This window comes from Ziziphus jujuba, chromosome 1 (genome assembly GCF_031755915.1).
Source record: "Ziziphus jujuba cultivar Dongzao chromosome 1, ASM3175591v1".
In the NCBI taxonomy this organism is placed as follows: Eukaryota; Viridiplantae; Streptophyta; class Magnoliopsida; order Rosales; family Rhamnaceae; genus Ziziphus; species Ziziphus jujuba.
The window spans coordinates 41276972-41285788 of record NC_083379.1 but is presented as its reverse complement, the minus strand read 5'-3'; positions in this window follow the sequence as shown (position 1 = coordinate 41285788).

The following is an 8817-nucleotide window of genomic DNA, read 5'->3' as shown; positions in this document are numbered from 1 at the left end:
AAAACCAAGGGACCAAATAATTTAATAAACAACAAATAAATAAATAAATACCCCAAATATAAATAACTGCAATAAATTATAATAAATAATTTTGTACTTTTTGGGGTTTGAAACTTTATTTGAAAATTACACTTGACGCACCACACCATATACTGGTGATGCCCTCCGATACCCAGCGTCCCGAGCATCGACTGGCAGGGGGTTAAAGAGAGAAACTTGCAAACGGCACTTCGGCGTCCCGACAGTACCGCTGCTGAAATCATCTCCCGGCCAAGGAGGGGGGCGGCTGTGGCCAATAACAAACTTGCCTGCCCATGGTTCAATGGCAACAACGGGAGAAATAATACCTGTACGCTAAACCACATAATACTTGCACGCTACCACGTGTCCATACATCAGAACACCAATACTGTATGAGTGCGTCTAAAAATAAACATTATTAACCAACCGTACCGTTTTCCAAAATTACCGTGGGAAATACATTAAATTATCACACTTACCATCCCACATATTTTTATTTAACCAAACCAGTACGAAACCTCGATAACAACAACTCGAAATACGAGATGCAACCATAAAAAAAATACCGCGGGCATAATTTATAAAATTTAAACAAATATTTTCGTAAAATATTTAACCCAATTATGCCCGAAAAATAATACTTAAAATCCCGTACGATTATTACCGAAATATACTTTGCTCATGCATAATAAATAAATTAAACCACAATAAAACCATAACCAAATTGTACCACATGAGCATAATTTAAATACCAATTAAACATAATTAATTGCCCAAAAATGATATAAAAAGCAGACACAAGTAATTACTGAAAATACTTGCTCATGTGTAATAAATACCATTTAATCACAATAAAATAATAATCGGAAATTTCTTAATGACCCCAAAATTTCATTTAGTACCAAAGGGTAAATATATATATAAAATAATATTTTTCCCGATTATATTTAAAATACGCCACATGAGCACCAATTACAGATATCAATTTAATACCACATAAATACAATTAATTACCCCAAAAACATTTTCAAAGGTGGGTCACTCACCTAGGGCACGCAATAATCCTAAGATCCACCATGGGATCAATTCCATGACTCACCAGTGCTTCTAGAACACAATTCACACACAATCAAATAAATTAATATTTTATTCGGGTAAATAATACCCGGTACCCGGGGATCAAACACAAACGTTATCCAAAATAGTCGAATAATATACCGAATCGAAGCTTGAGAGACGAGGATTACAAATCCGGTCTCCATCGACTCCAATTCCGCCGGAGGTGGCCGGAATTTGGCCGGAAAGCTTCGGCCAGATTTAAACTTGAGAGATCTTTCAAACGGTGGGGATTTTGGGCAATCTAACCCCGGAAATGGACTCAGAGGGGTCGAAAATGGTGGAATAGAGATATGGATTGGGCTGGGTTGGTCGAAAACGGCAAGAATCGCCAGAAAAACGTAACCGGCCGCCGCCGGCTTCACCGGCCCAATCTGGGCGCGTCCGGCGGCGACTGGCCGGGAAATTTGGAAGCCGAGATCGCGAGGAGATGGGCTACACCGGTGGCCGGTGCGTGTGGCATTTCGGCGACTGAAATCCGGCCAAACGGTGGTCAAACAGAGAGAGGGAGAGAGTCAAAGGAGAGAGAGAGAGAGAGAGAAAATAACTGCTGGTGTTTTGATGGCTTGGGGAAGAAGAAGGGAAGAAAAAAAAGAAAAGAAAAGAAAAAGGAGTTGTTTTCCCACGTGGGGAAAAAGGAAAAGAAAAAGAAAAAGAAAAAGAAAAAGAAAAAGGAAAATAAAAAGAAATAAATTCAAATTAATTAAATAATATTAATAATAATATCATTATTTAAAATACTAATAAAAATAACTTGATATTATACATGGTTGACATGTGGCTTCTCAACATGGTGATACATGGTCACCTTCATTAAGTCACACGTGGCACATCGTTACGCGTTTAAAAAAAATAATATTAAAATAATACGGTGTTTAAAAAACTCTACAGGTCCATAACTTTCAAACCACATGTCCAAATCGGACGTGCCGCTAGTCTACAGACTCGTATCAACGAGCACTCCACAACCATGCATGAGTCAACGCTCAACTTTGCATGAATAAAAAGTCAACTCCGGCACCCCTTGGACAGTTTGGACCTCAACTTGTTTTGCTCATAACTTTCAAACCGTAGCCCCGTTTTCAACGTGCTACTAGTCTACGAACTCGTGCCGACGTGTACTTCGTAACGGTACCTCAGTCAACCTAGAATTCCAATCGGGTCAAAAAGTCAACTTTTGACCCCTTCGGTCAACGGTCAACAGTCAAGCTCGGTCAACGTGCAAAAATTCCGACATGGTTCGGGATGGGGTGTTACACACCAAATGCCCTTCTCTCTCTCTCTCTCTCTCTCTCTCTCTCTCTCTCTCTCTCTCTCTCTCTCTCTCTCAGCCCTTTAGTCTATCTCCAATATCATATATATATATATATATATATATTCTTTTTGCAAATTTACAATTGAAGTTTCTTTCCCTTTTTCCCTCTTCTTTTCTCCACCGAAACCCCATCCACATAGATTTCTTTATTTCTTTGATAAAATTTGTTTTGCAAGTTTGAAATTGCAGATGTTAGAAGCCATCTTTTTAGGGAAGGAGAAGGCTATATTTTAAGGAGAATGTGTGAAATCAAGACAAATGGAGTGAGATAACGTGCATTTGGAGTAGAAAAGAGCTGCTTCTGATTTGGAAAAAAATATTACACATGTCAAATACTGAAGGGAAGGAGTACTAAGCTATAGGTACTTTGAGAGTATTAGAAAATTTTCCATCACAAAACCATAATCATTAAAGTACAATTATTATTATTATTGTTAAAATAAACAAACAAAAGACAAAAAAAAAAAAAAAACTTGAAATTCTAGGGGGATGTATTTAATTTAAAATTTGAAGGATTTTAAAAGTATTTAAAAATTTAAATGTATTCGATTTAGATTTTAAAAGAGTCCATACAAGTCCAATGATATTCAATTTAGATTTTAATATATTTTATAAAAGTCTATCAAAATTCATGTGTATTCAATTAGGACTTTAAACTTTATAGAATTCTTTTAAAATTTACAGGTATTCAAAAAATCATTAATTTTAAAAGATTTTAAGAAGTAATGGATTTTAATGGATTGAAAGGATCTTAAAAGTAAAATTATGAAGAAAATTATAGATTCTCATGAAAGAATTTAATACCCTCTAATTATCAAAGCTCACTGTTTAACAATAAACACCGTTGGACAAAAGCAACAAACCATCCGTTAGAAAACTCCGTTCGATAGCCTTGGCGCGCATGCATATTTTCTTACCCCACAACCAAAAAAAAAAAAAAAAAAGTAAGTTGGAAAATTTATATGAATACATACAAAAAAATTGACACATCCATTTGTACATATCTTTGTGCCTAATTTGATAACTCTTAACATTACTGAAATTTGAATATATTAAAAAATTTAGTTAGGCAGAATATTTTTATATATATCTCATTTTATATATATTTTGATGCCTCGTCGAATATCTTTAGCATTATCCAATTTGAAATATATTAAGATTTAGCTAGGCAAAATATATTTTTTTTAATGAAACATTGACACATAGTACTTTGTATATATTTTGGTGCTCCAAGTGGTAAGGGAAGACGTTTATCTTATAAAACGGTCTATAAAATCACGAAGGTTTCGTTTTCCAAGCAATTCTACTTAGAGAAGAGAGATAAGCTTCAGATAAGAGAAAGAAAAAATCTTTAAGGTAGGTTCTGATTATACTACCTAATTTATATGTATATGAACAGTAATCTGTGTGCTGAGCACAATTATATTCATGAATATGTATAAACTCTTTGTTTTGAGCATCTAATTGATTTGTTTTCTGTTTGAGAACCTTAATCATCTACATTCATAAAAGTTGTTCCAATTAAAAGGTGTAAATTTAGAAACCCAGTAAATTATCAAAGGATCTAAGTAATTTCGTTTTTCCCATTTTAACGTAATTAACGAAACGGAAGCCCCCCCCCCCAAAAAAAAAAAAAAAAAAAAAAAAAAAGCAAAGCCCTCGCTTAAACAAATGAGTTATTTTATTGCCGATAGATAGATATGGGGTGGTCATCGCTTAAACCCAGTTCAGACGAACTTATTGGCCTACTTCAAGTTGAAGACAAACAGCGATTGGAACAGATTTATTGCCTTCACATCCATCCCAAAGCTTTAGTTGTTGCTGCTTGGTTTGCCATCGAATGCAGTGACAGTTAATTATCGTTTCCTTGCACTAATTGCTCAGTTTGCTGCTAATATTCTATTATTTTCTCTTTTTAACAAAATATATATATATATATATATATATATATATATATATATATATATATATAAATGTTTATTAATATTTAATCTTTTTTCTCTTTTTGTTTGTAGTTTTACTGCCACAGAGCAAAGCTGTTACTGACTATAAGCTCCACAAGTCTCTGCAGCAGCAACTGGCTGTTGATCTGTTGCAAAGGGCATGTTTTGAGCTGATAAATAACATTGACACGGATGACGATTTGGATGAATACTTGTTCACTCGCACGCATATTGAATTGAATGAAATTTCCAAAGAGAAGTATCCTGGGAAGAGAGTATGGTCTACTTATGTAAGTTAATAAATGCCTGATATGTCATTGAAACCAACCTTGTGTGTAAGCATTAATTGATTGGGAATTAATTAGCATAACTAATTTGTTTGAATTACTTGATATTACATATGAATTCAGGTGAAAAAGGAGCATAAAGAACTGAAGGAAAAATGGACAAAATTTGAGACCAAGTGGAAGCCGCTGATAGACTCATGGCGAAGATCCGAAACAGGAAGTAAACATGTAATAATGTTGGAGCAGGTACGCCAAGTGCGTGTTTCTTACATGAAGCAGCTGCAAATGGCAAAGAAGATGGACCACCTTGTGTTTCAACAGCTATATAAACTTGTCACTCAGCTTTGTCTAGCAGCTAAGACAGATCAAAAGCAGTTGCTAATTGTTACTCCCTTTATGGTAGCAAAGGAACATAAGTTAGTCATTTAGCACTCTGGTTAATTTATCATGCGAATGCTCACTTTTTTACTACACAACAACCTATAGGACCTCTCACATGGAATACGGATTTTACTACTTGGATTTCCCCTAATGGACTTGGTTTTATGAATTAAATGGAACCTGATTTTAAATTTCTATTGGTGCACTCTACAGGTAGTGAGGTCCTTGACTGGCATTCCAATTTCGTGGTTACTTCCGGTTACAAAACCAAAATTATTTCCGAGGTTCACAAGAAGGGTTGTGGGGCAAGAACTTGCCAAATTTGCAGTCACCACTGCCTTGTTACCGTAGAAAGTCTGTCACTGGCCCATGTGGTTCATTTCTTTTTCTTTATCATCCTGGTTGTGGCAGGACAAAGCTTGCAAAAGCTATTGCTGAGCAAGTTTTTGATGATAAAGACATGTTGACTGAATTTGACATGTCAAAATACAACGGCTCTGAGTTTAGGGAACAACTCACTGGAGTTGTGAAGAAGAGACCTTTTCGGGGTTGTCTTGCTTGACAATATTGAAATGGCATGCCGTGATGATGAAGACACTCTGCTTCAGATTTTAACTCATGGTAAAGTTAAGGATGAGCAAGAACATGTTGATTTCACTAGGATATTGATTATTTTGACATCTAATGTTGAAGAGGATATCTATCAAATGGCAAGAAAATTGAAAATTTTCAAAAAAAAGAACTAGGCAATGAAGAGCATCTATTAAGGTTGAATGATGGTCGCCGTATTTCCACCATAGCAGAGGTAAATTGCTGCGTGAAGATTCGTGTACTTTTGAATTATTACCATATGTATATATATATATATATATATATTTTTTTTTTTTCCCCCTCGTGCAAAAAAGATGTCCAATTTATATTTGTGTTTTACAGGCCAAAAAGCATTTTAGGACTGAATTGATTGAGAAATTGGATGACATAATAGCACCCGAGCCACTTTCATTTCTGCAGTATTAGTGCATCACAAGACACCTGCTGAGGGACATTGCATGCTTCTTTACACCGAAGCGGATCATCTTATAACCATCTGAAGCTGCAGTGGGAGTTATAGCATTTGAGAACCGTTACACTTATACCAAGGTAAGGTTGTTCTAATTAGCGGTTTATAGTCTTTTTGATCATGAAGAATTTGTTATACATATCTATCATCTAGTACACCTTCATTGAATCTGAATATGTATAGAATCATAATCACATAAGAATGCTTTCATTTCGTGCCATCGCATATCATTTCATTTTTCTTTTTCTTTTTTTTTTCTTTTTTTTTGAATTAGTCTAAATGAAGTGCCTGCCAAATTTTCTTACATAGGTACAGTGGCGATGAGCAAGCTCTCGAGATAATGCTATACACCATTTTCTTTCTGGATGGAATTGAAGAGGCTAATGGTTCTAATTTGAAAGCTCTGATTTCACTGCTTGATCATGGTATGATGATTGATGATCATGGACATAAGGTTACTTTAAGTAACAATATTTTCATGCTTGCTTCAAATGCAGGAAACAAACGCTTCATTGATTTTCTTCATGAGGTCCAAAAGCGTTTTACTTAAGCTGAAGAGGTAAATTCAGTAGACACTGTAGCTTTTTTAAAGTGCATTTTAAGTAGCTAGCATTGCTTCATTTTTCTTTTCCAAATTCTAAATTGATTAGCTTCAACATTTTGGTTGACATTTAGATACAAGGTACATAGAAATTGATTAACTTCACTTTTTTAATGTTTTTGTTTTCTACAATTAATAAAGGCTAGTTCCTCCATGGTAACGACTATTTCTATTCATTCGGCAGGAAAACAAAATTTGCAGGTCAGAACTGCTGAATCGCGTGGATGAAATAGTATTATTTAACCCTTCTATTCATGATGATCAACTTAAATCTTTTTTAAGGCTTTCAATGCCAATTGCTGGGGGATTGGAGGCTGTTACTTTCAAAGAATCATTTAGGCACTTGTTTATGCCTAATAATAATAAGGTGATTATCAATAATAGTGTAAAATGAGTGTGTGGTTTATCCTTCCCTTGACTTTCCTATTAAAAGTGTATATATATATATATATATATATATATATGTTTGCTTTTTGTAGGGATTGTCACAAACACGAAATCATTCTTGGCTAGCAAAGAAATATCTTTTCAAGTGGCTGGTTAGAGATAGAATTAGCAAGAGAGAAAAGAAGAAGAAGAAGAAGAAGAAGAAGAAGAAGAATGGATTAAACTCCAAACAGTTTGTACAACAGCAAAAACAAGCGAAACTAGAACGGGCTTACTTTCTATTTAAGGAGAGTTACTTGAGTTTTGGATTAGTCTGAAAAGTGTAAAGCATATGTTTAAGAGTGCTTTTTTTTTTTTTTTTTTTGTTTGTAAGACCAATTCAGTACCACAGTATAAGTTAGTGAACTACTTAATTTTTTAATCTCTGAAATTTAAGAAATAATACATAAAATATATTTTCTTAATTAGTTTCAAATAATTCAAATATCTCTTTGAGGATGTAAAAGCCAGAGAGAGTTGGTTTTCCATTCTGCGATTGTTTGGCAAAGTTGATGGTTGGCTTTTTCAGTGAGATGAGCAGCGTCAAAGGAAACATATTCACCAGCATTTTCACATAGATAATACTCTTTCACACCCCTTTTTACCTCCACAGCTTGAAATACTTCTGTATGGTCCATTGCCATAGCATGCTGTTTTTCCCTCCTTGAAACCTTGGCAATGAAACATATATATAGTGCATCAGAGTACAAGCATAAAATTAACACCGTACCATAACCATATTAAGAAGGGTGATTAATTCATTGGTCCAAAAGGGAGCAATATGGGAGGAAGTGACTAGTTGAAGAATCTACATGAAGACTCTTAATTATGCAATCGCGGGACAGTTTGACTAGAATCATGAAATATTATTTTGAGCTAAAAAGTTATCAACTTTCCCTATAACTTGGGCTATTAGCTAATGAAGCCCGGTACTAAATCCAAATACGGGCTTCAGTTTTTGAGTTGGACCGGAAAGCCCATCTATCGGAGTGCAATAGCCGTTGATGATGTGCTTCTACTCCAATAACATAAATAAGAAGCTTGGAAAGATCTTGGTTACCTTGTTGTCTTTTTTCGGGAAAAAAAAAAATCATTCTATTAATTTAGCGTAAAGCTTCTTGCATCTTTAGAATATATTAAAATCTCACGGAAAATAAATGACAATAAAAAAAACACTACCAATCACATCTTAAATACTTAATTTGATTTTTATTTAGAACACGAGTAGTTTCTCCAATATTGAGTATTAGTAATTAGACTGTAAAATTTGAACTAATGGACCGCTCATAATGAGTTTGACCAATATTGTTAAGATAGTCCAAGCATTGGAGTGTTCAAAGAATTTCTTTTTCCCCTTCATTTTAATCTTCCATGGTAGATGAGATTTATAAAAACATATTAAATAGTAATTATAAATTGCGGTTTATATGATACAAAAATAAATAATGTTAATATTTAGATGGCACAATATTCAATTTAATTCAAAAATTATTTTTTGATGATATTATGCAAAAATGTTGTTAATAGTTATTAATTTTATTCGATGATGACAATCACTATTCTAGCACACCATTTGTTAAAATTTAGAATTTCACTCAAAAAGTTAATCTAATAGAAAAGTAGTTCCGACCTTTTATAGGACTTTTATAGTCTCCAAATCTAACCCA